This window comes from Equus quagga, chromosome 18 (genome assembly GCF_021613505.1).
Source record: "Equus quagga isolate Etosha38 chromosome 18, UCLA_HA_Equagga_1.0, whole genome shotgun sequence".
NCBI lineage: Eukaryota > Metazoa > Chordata > Mammalia > Perissodactyla > Equidae > Equus > Equus quagga.
In genome coordinates, this window is record NC_060284.1 from 49,359,762 (window position 1) to 49,373,383 (window position 13,622).

Here is a 13,622-nt window from a genome sequence, read left to right on the forward strand (position 1 = left end):
GTCAAAGCCCCAATTTTTCCTTTTCTCAGCACTCATGAATTCTCATGCAGTGGTCTTCTGCTGTCTGCTCTGTCCTGTTGAACTTCCCAGATCACAGCCACTGCCACCTAAGATTTGTTAAAAGCTGGAGTGTCGGTGGTGGGCAAGGTGAGAGGCGAAGCTGGACTGCTGGGGGAGGAAAATGGCAGTGCCCCCCAATCCTCATGTCCCCTGGCAACAAAGCCCATTGTTGGAACCAAGACTAGGCTCCAAGGCCACCATTCTTCTCACTCTTCCTACTTTACCCTTCAGAAGAAAAATACTCAAGCAGGAAGAGAGGATCTAGGCCTGGCTCAGAGGAGGGCTCTGGAAGCACAGAGTGGGTTCCGCCAGTGTGCCCTGCCTGGGATAGTCCCGCTGGAAAAGCTTGTCTTCCCTGTCCCCTGCTCCAACCTCCACCACTGGCCACCTGCCAGTTTAAGAGCTTAAAGACCCATGTTATCATGCCACTGCTTAGCTAGTGAGAAAAACATGCTAAGCTGTCTCGCTTTGGAAAAGAAGACTATGGGTCTACAAGTTCTTTTTGTGGTTGAATTACAACCAACACTCCTGTCTGTCTGCTCCCACTCTACTTTTTCCATGCCTTTACTCAAACCCTTCTCAGAATTTTTTGTGTACTTCTGTGCCTCCTCCGTATATTTTACATTCACTGGGAACCAGTACTCTGCCATATTCATCTCTCCATCTTCCAAACCCACACCCACACCTAGTACCTTTCTGTATCAGTCAGGATGTCTTCAGCCAAAGTAACAGAAAACCTGACTCAAATGATTTAAATTAAAAGACAGTTTATTATCTTACATAACAGGCGCTCCCAAGTTAAAGTGTTTCCAGGATTCATGATTACAACAGCTTGATGACATCATCAAGAGCCCACCATATCTCTATCTTTTTCCTCTGCCAACCTCAGTTTGTTGACTCATGACCTAGGCTAGCCTTCCTCATGGTCACAAACATGCCATCACTCACAGACATGGTGGTCTGCAATGACAACTCTTTGAAAGAAATCTTTCTCAGAAGTTCCCCCAGCAAACATCCCCTCACGCTCAATGCCCAGAATAGGGTTACATGCCCACTTCGAAACTAAGCACTGGCATAGCAAATAGACTTCCCATGATTAGACTATCAACTTTTACCCCTGAGCTGGGCATGGGATCAGCTTTTCTAAGCACATTGCTACATGGAAGAGAGTGGAAACATGGAAAAAAATCAGGGTTCTACTAGCAAAGAAGAAGTTGGAGAGGGGGTGGGAGGATGAATTTGGTGTGTGCAGCCTACAGCATCTGATAAAATAACACATGATAGCAATGTTTGTTGAATTTCACCTCACCCTAGCTTAAATTATTTCATCAGCTCTAGGAGCAGAGCTGTGAGGGGATAGGACCCAGGTCAGATGGTCTCTGATGAGGAGAGGGAAGAAAACATGTAGGACAGCATGAGGCTTGCCCTACTGAAGAGCCAATGCAGTGTGGAACCTAATTAGGGAAGAACAGGAAGCCAGCACTGTGCACCTTCCACACACGAGGCACTGAATTGGGTTATCCACATATTATCCTACTGAATCCTCATAAAACGTCCCCTAAAATACAAACTATTATTCTTTTACTACAGATGAAGAAATCAAGGCTCAGAGAAGTTTGGTAACTTGCTGAGGGTTAGTTACGTGGATAGTGAGTAGCAAAGAGAGAATTCTGTTGGCTGTTGACAATGGCTATAACCTTTGCAGTAGGTCCAAGTCTCTAAGAAATTTATAGGAACAGATCCTCAGCCAAGAAAATACTTTGCTATGATCTGAGGCTTTGGGCTCCACATCTCTGTGAAGTCTCCTGGTGAGGCAAGCATTTGTGAGCAGCAAATGCTCCTTTGTGCTTCTGGCCTAAGGCTTCATGAGAGAAGCAGGCCAGGTGAGTCCCTTTCCCCTAGGCTCGTACTTCTCAGGCATTTCTACCGAAGTATGTCTAATGACAGAGGAGGTGGAAACTCAAGTTAGGATTGTAATCTCAGGAGACCTGGGAAATTAACCGATCTTTGCCAATAGAGTGCAGGCTTCAGCAAGTCAGCTAGGCTGGGAATGGTCCTAGGAAGCTCTCCTCCACTTCACCACTACCTGAGACCATGACTTTATGGAGCAAAAAGTGAGAGAAGGCTTCAGATTCAGGCTCAGAAAAGGAGATGCAGACCAAAAGCAATACAAGGAAGAATAAAGATTTTAATGAATAAGTGAAGAGAACAAGCCTGGGCCAGCCCAGTGGTGCAGTGGTTAAGTGCGCACGTTTCGCTTTGGCGGCCCGGGGTTCGCCGGTTTGGATCCCATGTGCGGACATGACACTGTGCGGCAAGCCATGCTGTGGTGGGCGTCCCACGTATAAAGTAGAGGAAGATGGGCACGGATGTTAGCTCAGGCCAGTCTTCCTCAGAAAAAAAGAGGAGGATTGGCAGATGTTGGCTCAGGGCTAATCTTCCTCGGGGAAAAAAAAAGAGAGAGAGAGATGGAAATACCTACCCATTAATTTTAGTTGCAGTGAGAGTGGGCTTCTCATGACAGACTGCATCCATGAGCCCTCCAGAAGTTATAGGCAGAAAATAATAAGTCAGAGTAAGGAGCTATCCCAGCCTAGAGAGCAAAAAAGCTTGATAAATGCTGCATTCATCTCCTCTTGCCAGACACAGAGAACTTCACAGGTAGAGGAGAGAGAACATCCCACCATACCTAATTAGGTTCCCCTGGTGGGGAATAGAAAGAGCAGGGGCAGACCCAGCTGAGAATTCTGCCTGCCCTCCCGGTCACCTTTCGCTCATTGCTGCCATCTATGATCCAGTTCCTTGGCCACCCAGGATCTTCCCAGGATCACTGCTTGACTGGGATGGATGAAGCCAGTGTGGGGATCTAGGGCCTCAGCGGGCAGTGAAAGGCTCCCTCTCTCTGTCAGCCACCAGGCCAACCTCTGGGAAGGAGTGAGTGATGGCCTGGATGCCACAAGTAAACAAATACTGTCTTCTCTTCACTAAACTCTGGACAAGAGAATTTGTTAGCGCAATTTGGAGCAAGCTAGAAATCTTTTTCTCAAAACAAGATGTACTTGAGATTGAGGATATTTTTGACCAGACTTCTAGGTGGAGGCTGGGACAGAGTGGGAGAGGAAGGCTAAGGAATAACAGATTGGCCTGGCAGGACCTCTCCCTGTGAAAAAGGATGCAACCGGAGAGGGGGACTGGACGGCACTTTCCAGGACCTTGGTGTTAGGAGGAAGGTCAAGTGGGAAGCGAATTGGAGTCAAAAAAGTCCAGGAAGTGTGATGAAGGTTTTGGGGGAAAATTTTCGCTAAAGTTGCCCACTTCTGAAAATGCTAAGTATGGTTGGATTTCTTACAGAAATATGGATCTGATATGAGGTTCTTGGAGGGAAATCAAGAGGGTCAAGAAAAGAAAACAATAAGAACATAGGAACAAGAAGCACAGAAATTCTATGGAGAGATCAAGCTTCCTCAGACCTGGAAGTGAGGTGTGGGTCCAATTTTACTTAAATCTTCAAAGGTCATGGAAGCCCAAGTGATCTATGGGTTACCTGCGCATAATAATATTGAACTCACAGGATTGTTGTGAAGATTAAACCAGCTCTTTCATGCATTCATTCATTCATTCAACAATAATAGATTATATTTATTGATTGCTCACTATGTGCCAAGCTATTCAAAGCACTTTACATGCTTTCCCCCAGCAGCCTGAGGAGATGGCTACTGACATTTTCCCCAGTTAACAGACACCTCAGAGAGGTTGAAGGACTCACCTAATGTCACATATCTAGCTGGCTTTGAATCCAGGCCAGTCCTACTTCACTTTTAATCACTAGCCCTCAGTGTGCCGGACACTGGGTCAATTACTAGAGATGCACCGATGAAAAATACAGACATGGGGTTTTCCCTAAGGTGCTCACAATCAAGTGGGAGCAGAATGTAGGAAGCTTTTGCAGGTAGTATCCCTTTACCAACTTCAGGGATTATCACTTGAAAAACAGGACATGCTATCAACATGTTGGTTGCCAGAGATAATATTCAAAATATCATTTGCATATAGTATGGGCCGCAACCAATCAGCCCTGAAGCCAAATCTTGAGATGTATCCAGGCTCACCGTCCCAGGCAGTTAGCCTGGTAATGAAATGCTTCCTCATTAGGCCTGGGGGGCTTCCCTGGTGGGGAATAGTCTTTCCTAGATACATCCCGTGTATGGTGGTGGCATGGGGGAGGGGGAGGGATGGTTAGGTTGAGGAGGAGCAGGGAGATTTCAAGGGGATAGGAAGACTGAAGAATATTAAGAACAGGGAAGCAAAACCAGCTTGCAAAAAGGAAATTCACAAAAACCAACTGGCCGAAAACAAATTAGCCAAAAATCAGTTTTGTAAAATCATTAATTTGTTAAATGATCAATTTGCCAAACTAGCAATTACCAAATTCTTGTTTCTGTTAGCTACTCATAGTTTATAGCAATTCATGTTGCCTGCCATAGTTTCAACTGACTTCGTGGAACTTTCCTAAATTTGGTTTCTCAGAGGCTTTTCCACAGCCAGAGGCACTAGGTATCATAGAAGAAGTCTGCATGTAAGAGAGCTCTCTGTATGTGTTCTCTTGATGAAGGAGTGGTGAGTTTGGGCCAGAGACACTAGAATCCTAAACGTCAAGTTAGTGAGTTTGAACTTCCTAGGAGGCACTGAGGAACCATGGTGTGCTAGGGTGACGAGTGTACATGACACCTGCAGCAGTGCCTGGCATACAAGAGGTACCGAATACATACCTGTTGAATGAACAGACCACCTTAAGATATTCCAGCTTCTTTTGCTTCAACTGAGGTGAAAGGCTGTAAGCAACCTCCTCTTGAAAGCAAAAGTCAATGACGCTGATAGGAGTTCTGCTTTGGTTAGGTAGGGACCACAGCTGCATCTTTTTTATTAGGGTATAGGACTGTCAATGGTTGTTATATTATCATTATGTAATTATGATCATCATCATCACTTGAAAAGTAGCCACCCTGCAGAATGGAGCATGGAAGGTGCTGGGCCTATAACTCAGAGATTGATTGCTCAAAATTATTCTCTGCTACTAACCTTGAAAGTCTGGGGGTTAGGGCGGCTCTTTGGTATCTATAAGTTAAAGTATTGAAGGGGTTATCAAAAACAATGTATATAAAATCTCAATTTCATTTTCTTCTTTCCAAATCATTTGTCTATTGGGTTATTATAAACAAGAGTGTGAGAATGTTCAGAATGTGTTTAATTCCATTGAATTTGAACACAAGACACAAAGGGCTAAGATTGCGGTGCATGAGTAAGCTTCTTATCCTTTCTGAACCTTGGTGTCCTCAGTTGTAACGCCCATAATGCCTACCACAAAATGTTTTTCTGGAGATCAAATGGCACAGGGCATGTGACATTTGTATGAGGTGCTCCTTCTCTGACCACACTGCAGGACTCTCTCCCACAGTACCTTGTATGTTATTTGAAATAGATGTGGTCCAACTGTCTAGCTTATTGTCTTAATAAAACTATTAAAATAAGTATAATTAAAAGGAAATTACATGTGAGAACTATTAAGTCAGCAGATTTCAAAGGTCTTTGAAAATTCCTCTTGATACCCAAATATCAGCCTTCTGCACGTCCTGCACCTCACTCGCAGGCCAAAGGAGTGGATACCTTCGTGCTGCAGCTTCCACTGATCTGTCCCAATCCTGGCTCTCAGCTGCCCGCTCTGCACCCACCTTCCCACCAGGCTCAGGGCCTGCTTCCTCTTCCTTTCCTGGACTGACTGCTATCAGCTCTTTTGGCTATGTGCTTGCCCCTTCCCTTTACTCTGAAATCCATGGTCCTTAGGGAGAAGAAGGGCCTTCATAACCTCAGTTGTCTTCCTTTGGTCACCCTCCTAGTTTTCCTACTCTGGCACTTACATCTTGACTTCTCTCTTTTTGGTAGGAGGGGACTTCTTTTAATCTCTATGTCTTAGAAAACCCCTGGCCCCAATCAGTTGGCTCGTCTCACTCTCTTAATGGCAAATTCTTCTCCGCCTATTGTCCAGTCATCTTCTCCCAAAACAACAGCTTCCAGGTCCAAGTCTGACTTCAACTACCTCTCTGAGATTCCTTTGCTCATTTACATATATTAAAATTACACAAAAGCTGCATATATATTATGCACATATGTGATATATAGAATACATGCGCAAGTACATCTAGTGCAGGGCTTGGCACTTTGGAGGCATTTGTCTCATATTCTATAACTACCTGTTCAGTACAGTAACCAATAATTACATATGGCTATTTACATTTAAATTTTAATTAATGAATATCAAATAAAATTAAAATTTGGTTCTTCAGTCGCACTAGCCGAGCGCTCAGTGCTCAGTGGCCACATGTGACTAGTGGCTAGTGTTTTCTATATGAACATCACTAAAGTTCTATTGGGCAGCCCTCCTCTATGTCATCGGTTGGTGTCTTTCTGCATCTCTCCGTATTATTGTCAGATCCTTGGAAACCCAGAAGAGACGTATCTTCTAGAAGACATTACTTCTAGAAAGTGCTCATTCTTTTTCAATTCCGTTCTGCAAAACCCAAGACCAAGACGGGTCTCAGCACAGACAGAGCCTTATCCTGGGCTCCGGATGGGGCAGACTGGAGAGCACTGTTTTGCAGGCGTTAGAAGGAATCACAGGTTCACTGTTCCCACCGCCGAGCTGCAGCCCCTGGCTTCTGCGTGGGTGCTCTTGAGACTCTCAGTGAATGGCAGTGATGACATGTTTAATGAAAGGTAAATATTTACGGTCAGTCTCCGGCAGATGTACTCCGTGGGTGGGTGGGTGGGTGAGTGGGTGGGTCAGCAAGGCCAGCAGCACAGGCGCTGGGATCCCAACCATGGTTATGCTCTGGATCTCACCCGATGCATTGCTGTGTGCCTAAACTTGACCCTGTTGTTCTGAAACCAGCGCAGGTAGGGAACCGGGTGACCAAGATACCATAAGCAGCCCTCCAACTCTAGAAACAATGTAGTGTACTTGGAGCTGGAGCAACTTTCCTTGCGCTGATTTTGAAAACTCCCAGAGAGGCACAACAGAGCCACCCAGACAGTCTCCTGGGACACTGCTGGCATGTAGTGGAAGGACAGGGAAGCAGCTAGCATGCAAATACTTGGCACTCACAAAGGGAGGATCTCAACCAGCCCTCACTTCAGAATTGCAGGTTTCGCATTCCACATCCCCTGCTCTTGTTAGAGTGGTTGCCGGCAGAAAGAGAAGCCACAAGAATGGAAAGATGTCGCTCCAATTCACCCATACACCACCCACTACACTAACAGCCCCAACGCCCTGTTTTTATAATGTATATTTAGTTTTTGCCCCCTTTACTGTCCTAAAATTGAATTCATAGATAATATAACCTGTGTACATTACTATAAAAATCAATATAATGTCCTAACTATAATATACAGGTCAAAACATGGATTTTTAAAATGTGTTTCAATATGTATATATTCACACATGAACAGACTAGAACACGTAGTTGGGTCACATGCTTGCACCCACATAAAATGATTGTGTGAATTTAAGAGAAGTAAGAATATCAGAAGCCACTCTATGCAAGAAGTACAGGAAAGTCAAAGAGCAGAAACACAGGTGGACGCTAGATTAAAACCTTGTATTCAAACAAATAATAACAGACCAACCTGATTATTTGTATGTGATAAGAGATAAAAGCAAATAACCGTAATGGAAGAGAAAAGGAGATGCATTTTACATTTGGCTCAATGGACAATGAAAAAAAGGAAAACAGCTATAGGAGGTGAGACACAAGCAGAGACCAAGAATGCAGCAGAAGCAGGAACTCAGGAAGTATCTAAAAGAAATATCAATCCTCTGAGAAGCTATGGAAATATGGAGGGGAGGGATGAGAATTTCCTGCTGTATGTGAGATGGGAGTCAGAGCCAGTTGATTTGCTATTTGATATTGAAGAGTGGGGTGGCCCTGTATGACTGGAGGATGAGGGACACCAGGGAGGCTGAAACTTGGGTTACAGATCACAGCCCAGGTACTCTTGCTGTCACTGTGTGAGCTTTATCAGCAAGATATGGTGCCTAGTTCAACAAAGGTTGGTTGTCAACTGAGTGGATCTGCCATTTGATTGAGAAAGCTGCCATATGTTTGATGGTGCCCTTGTGTAACTCAAACAAGTAGCCTGCTTAATATTGAGGCTCTCATTTACCAAGCACCCACTGTGATAGGTGCTTTATATACATCACCTAATTCTTGTAACAACCCTGTAAGGTGTTCACATATTATCTTCACTTTACAGGGACAAAACCCCAGATTTGGAAAATTAAATAAGTAATACAGTCAAGCTCGTGGCAGGATGTAGCAGAGCCAGGATTCAAACACAGCTGTATCTTATTTGAATCTCATGCCCACCCTAGCAAGCAGGTGGGTAGAAAAAGGAGTTACTGTTCCCACTTTGGTTTTGAGTGACCTAAAGCCAAGAGAAGTGATGTGACTTGCTGACTGCTGTGCAGCTGGTGTGTGACCTCCCTCTCTTGACGGCAGAGTCCGTGTCTTCTACCGCGTTTCCATCACATCTTGTGATACTCACTTCATGTCTTGTTTCAGGGATCTCAGAAATCAGCTGCAATCTTAAGCAAATTAAATTAAACTCTACTAGTAGGATATGAGAACGGTAATTTATCAACCGGTTCATAATGGAGACCAGAAATTTAAATGTCACTTAGGGTATTTAATTAAGATCTGTGCTTAGTATGGGAACAATTAGCTAACAGACTGCAAATAAATTCTCTGATTACGCAGGGATGGGATAGTGACTTGTTACAAAGCTACTCTTAGAGATGAGAGTGATTTTGCTTGAACATCTGTCATCAAATTGGTTGCTGAGTTTGATCCTGCATGGTGGGCCGAGCTGTATCACCTTCCTCCCTCATTGCTCCTTGAGCATCCTTCCTAATTTTGCATGCTGGGTCTAAGGTCCCAATGTTTGGAAAACCCTTTTCCTACGAGAGGTATTCAAGTATGAAGCATCTCTTGGGGACAGAACACATTCTGAAATCTGATTGTGAGAAACAATGTTATGGTCCTTCGAACTGTTCTCACTAAGCAGTGACCATGAGCTAATAGAATGAAGCTTAGGTGAAGTGAAATAACTGAAACTTTCATACACTGGGGGTGGGAGTGTAAAATGGTACAATCCTGGGAGAACTTTTCCTTACAAAGTTAAAAATACACCTACTCTGTTACTCAGCAGTTTTACTCCTGGGCATCTATCCAAGAGGAATGAAAACACGTTCACAAAAAGAGTCATATAAGAATGTTCATAGCAGTTCTATTCATAATAACCGCTCAAACTGGAAACAACCCAAATGCCCACCAACAGGTGAATGAATAAACAAATTTATGTTATATTAATACAATAGAATAAATACTAAGCAATAAAGAAAGAATAAACTGCTATTCACACAAGCAACGACATAGATGAACCTCAAAAGCATTTGTTGAGTGAAAGAAGCTATACATGCGTAAATAATCATTTAATTGATTCCAATAATTTCAAGTTCTAGAACAGGCAAAACTAAGCTCTGGTGATAGAAATCAGAACCTGATCAGCACTGTGGGTGGGAGTGCATTGACTGGAAAGAAACAAGGACATTTCCTGTGGTGATGAAAATGTTCAATATCTTGATTGTGGCGGTGATTACACCAGTTTTGTCAAAATTCATCAAACTGTACACTTAAAATGCAGTTGCTTTATTGTGTGTAAATTATATTCTAATTTAAAAAAAATGAAACCTAAGGTTGTTTCAGCTCCTCGGAAACCGTAATTGTGATCTATTTCTGCTTCTGCCTTCTCTCCCACTTCTTTTTTTCATGCCTCAGGCCTTAAATGATCAAGAATCATACCAGCAATCCTTAGCAGAAATAATTGGGGTGGAGCCTTGGGCAATCGGGCCATCTGTAGTTTAATCTTTAAGATCATGGTCAACCCCCTATGTTCATTGCAGCACTATTCACAATAGCCAAGATCTGGAAACAATCCAAATGCCCATCAACTGATGATTGGATAAAGAAGATGTGGTATTTATATACAATGGAATACTACTCAGCCATAAAAATGACAAAATCGTCCCATTTGCAACAACATGGATGGACCTGAAGGGTATTATGCTAAGCGAAATAAGCCAGACTGAGAAAGACAAACACCACATGATTTCACTCATATGCAGAATATAAACAAACACATGGACAAAGAAAACAGTTCGGTGGTTATCAGGGGAAGGGTGTGGGGAGTGGGCACAGGAGGTGAAGGGGAGCACTTGTGTGGTGACAGACAAGAAATAATGTACAACTGAAATTTCACAATGATGTAAACTATTATGAATCTCAATTTTTAAAAAAAGATTGTAGTCAACCCATGATTCTAGGGAGTCAATGAAGCAGCTTGTGGATAAACAGGTTTGAAGCAGAATGAAGTATAAGAACAGCCACGTGGAGTGTTCATGGAATCTGAATATCCCTATCCTGAATAGCCCTAGTTCAAGGAATGAACCCTGAGCACACACAGAAGACCTCCAGGGAAAGAGGGCTTACAAATTTAGCGTATTAAGAGCGAGGGAAAAGGGTACCTGCAGGCAGCTGCTTTTCAGAGGCACCAAAGTCTGCTCTTTCCCATAGTGGCACAGCAGGCCTAGTTAGTCCATTTGGACCTAGTGCAGTTCATTCATCATTCACAGTGGTGTGCTCTAACAGGAGTCAGTGGTGCCATGTATGGGCAAGAGAGGAACTGATCAGAATCTTCGGACTTAGTAAAGCCACCCCCCATGAAGCTGGTTATACCAACATGACCTGGTATGCTCACTTGGAGTTTGGCCCTTGGATCTACTGAGGTCATTGCAGATTCAGCAATGTGAACATCAGTCAACATTCCAAGAGTCAAAGATATCATGACCTTTGCATTAAATTGGCCATCCTCTTCCAGTGAGACCCATGGCAGAAAGGAGAGAGAGGAGGGAGAAGCTGGGTAGAGATGGGAATGAATGATGCTGACTGCATTCTATACTGTTTCTTTGTCTGAGAATTCAGGTTTTAATATCTGTTCTCTAATTCTACAGCAAATAATCATCAGGTGCCTACTGTGCATGAGACTTTGTGCTGGACAGTGGGATTCAAGAATGAATACAACCTGGTTCTTGGGCTCAAGGAACTCAAAGTCCTGCAAAAGCCACGGCCATAATAGACCAATTGGAACACAGTGTGATGAGTTTCACACACACACACACACACACACACACACTGCCAGCTCTGCCTGGCAGCGCTGGAGAAGTCTTCATGGATGGGGAGACACATTAACTGAGTCTTAAGGACGAGTAGGAGTGATAAGAATAATGCAGGAAGAACACCAAGTATAAGGCAGAGGCATGAAAATAATGTGTTTAGGTGCAAGTAGAGGCAAAAGTCAGCCAGTGAGCAGTGAGAGTTTTTGTGAAGATGTGGGCAGTCTCTTAGAGTCCCTCACTAGCCGGGCCACTGGTCTCCCACTCTTGGCAGGCCCTGGGTTCAGCAGGTCTGAGGCCTCAGCTAATACCCTTGCCCTCATTCATGTAGAAGCAGAAACTGTGGGCTCGGTTTTGGACCCAAGGACTGGGGTTGGGAGCAGAAAATAGAGCTAAACTTATGTTAAAGGGCCAGCTGAAACACCTGTTTATTTGTGTTACCCACTTCCTTGGTCACTTCAACCAGAAGAAATCTCTTCCTCCTCTGGTCTCCTATAAGCTACTCTCTGTAGTATTAAGTAATAACGTAATAGGTGACGGTGGACTCTGGGGCCAGATTGCCTGGCTTTGAATCCTGACTCTGCTACTTGCTAGCTATGTGACCTTAGACAACTTGTTTTTTTTTTCTCTGTTTGCCTCAGTTTCCCTACCTGTAAAATGGGGACAAAGATGATCCCTCTTACTCATAAATTAATATATATAAGGCCCTTAGAGCGCCGTGGGGCACATAGTAAATGTCCTATAAATGATGTTGATTATTATTATTAAAGGTAACACTAACTTCCAGTTATTGAGCACTTACAAGTACTAGGCACAGTTCTAGGCCCCTTACACACTTTGTCACAGCTCAGCTGTGAGGCACCCTGGTGTTTTAGCACAGAGAACGTCATACTGTGAGATGACTTTAGGGAGGACATTACTGCTTTCTCAATAGACGAAACTTTCTCTTCTGCACCAACTTTCCCTCCCCTGTGACCTCACTCACATATAAACCTCCCAAAGAATACAAACCATCTCCAAGATGCCAACAGCTCTCACATCAACAGGCTGTTGATCTCAAGTCATCTCACATGTGGACACCCATGCCCATGACCCCAGACACCCAGAAGATTCTGAGATCCTGAATCTTGTCCTATACCCAGCACCCAACTTTCTCCATGATCTTAGGAAGGTTCATAATCCCAGCTCTTGCTACCTAGCTCCCCTCCACGTCCAGAAACTCCATCTGCTCCCAATCAAATCTGATCTCTGTAGCAAACGCAGCAGCTGGAGAGACACTTTTCTTTCCTACTTTATACCCTATAAAACATACAGCCCCATGACAAGTTGTTGGCCTATAACCATGCTCTCCAGCAAGCCCTTCTTCAGGCTGTCTTCCCATCCCTCCCTGTGATTCACTCTGCACAATTGCCCCCACACACGGTGCAGCCACAACCTTATAGCCTAAAAGGGACTCAGTGGCTGAAGAAAGATGCATACTGCCCCTTGGTTTGACTTGGCCCCATCCATGGCTGGTTTGGTTTGGGGTTTCAACAATCCAAGGTTAATATTAACCTACCCACAGCTCCAAAGGGTCAGGTAGGACTTTAATCCTGATGGGCTGGGACACAAACCTCAAAGTCCAGGGCTCATCCAGACTTCTGGAATCAGCTCAAGCAAGACGGATGGCAGGGACCAGGAAGGCCCAGAGTGCTCTGCATCATGGGACACTGGGCATTCCTTTCTGCTCATGGATCCATATTTGCTCTCTCAGAAGCTGGGCCATGACTGTTCAGGAATTCTCCTCACCCAAAGAAAGCAGGCACATTGTTCAACAGGTACTCCACGGCTACCTGAGAAAAACCCAGCATCTCTTTACAACCTCATCCTGAAACATCTTCTAAGCCCACTGATGCTGCCCTGTCAAACCCAGTGTCAGATCCAAGGTTGGGCCTGTCATGAACCCAAATCTGGAATTCAAGAAATGCTGCAAAAGAGCTCACCTCAAATAGCTCTGCCTGTGACCTTCCATGCCTCCATTGAGATTAATTCCTTTAGGCTAAGGCATCATAGCCTGACATCAATGTCGCCTTGGAAGAGAGGATGTTCCTTAGCTCAGTGCAAGGATCAGATTCAAAAGGTTCCTAGGACCTCATACTAGATTTAAACTTGAGAATCTAATAGAATAAATTCCGCTATTCTATCTGCTACCAGAGTGTCATAGTATTAACTCATTAAAATGTGGGAGATGTTGTGTGTGTGGAAGTCAGTAAGTAGCTGCAGGTTTGTGCTCAGGTGT

General features: G+C 44.1%; 1 long non-coding RNA gene across 2 annotated transcripts in view; it reads right to left on the minus strand.

Moving 5' to 3' along the window:
- Positions 1 to 13,622, minus strand: part of LOC124229908 (uncharacterized) — an 84,581-nt gene that overhangs the window by 15,384 nt on the left and 55,575 nt on the right. Inside the window, exon 1 of one of the 2 annotated variants that reach the window (XR_006886017.1) lies at positions 10,697 to 11,121. The exons of the other annotated variant lie outside the window; for it this stretch is intronic. This is a non-coding gene — a long non-coding RNA (uncharacterized LOC124229908). Of the gene's footprint in view, positions 1 to 10,696; positions 11,122 to 13,622 lie in introns of those variants that run through there. 2 annotated transcript variants of the gene reach the window in all.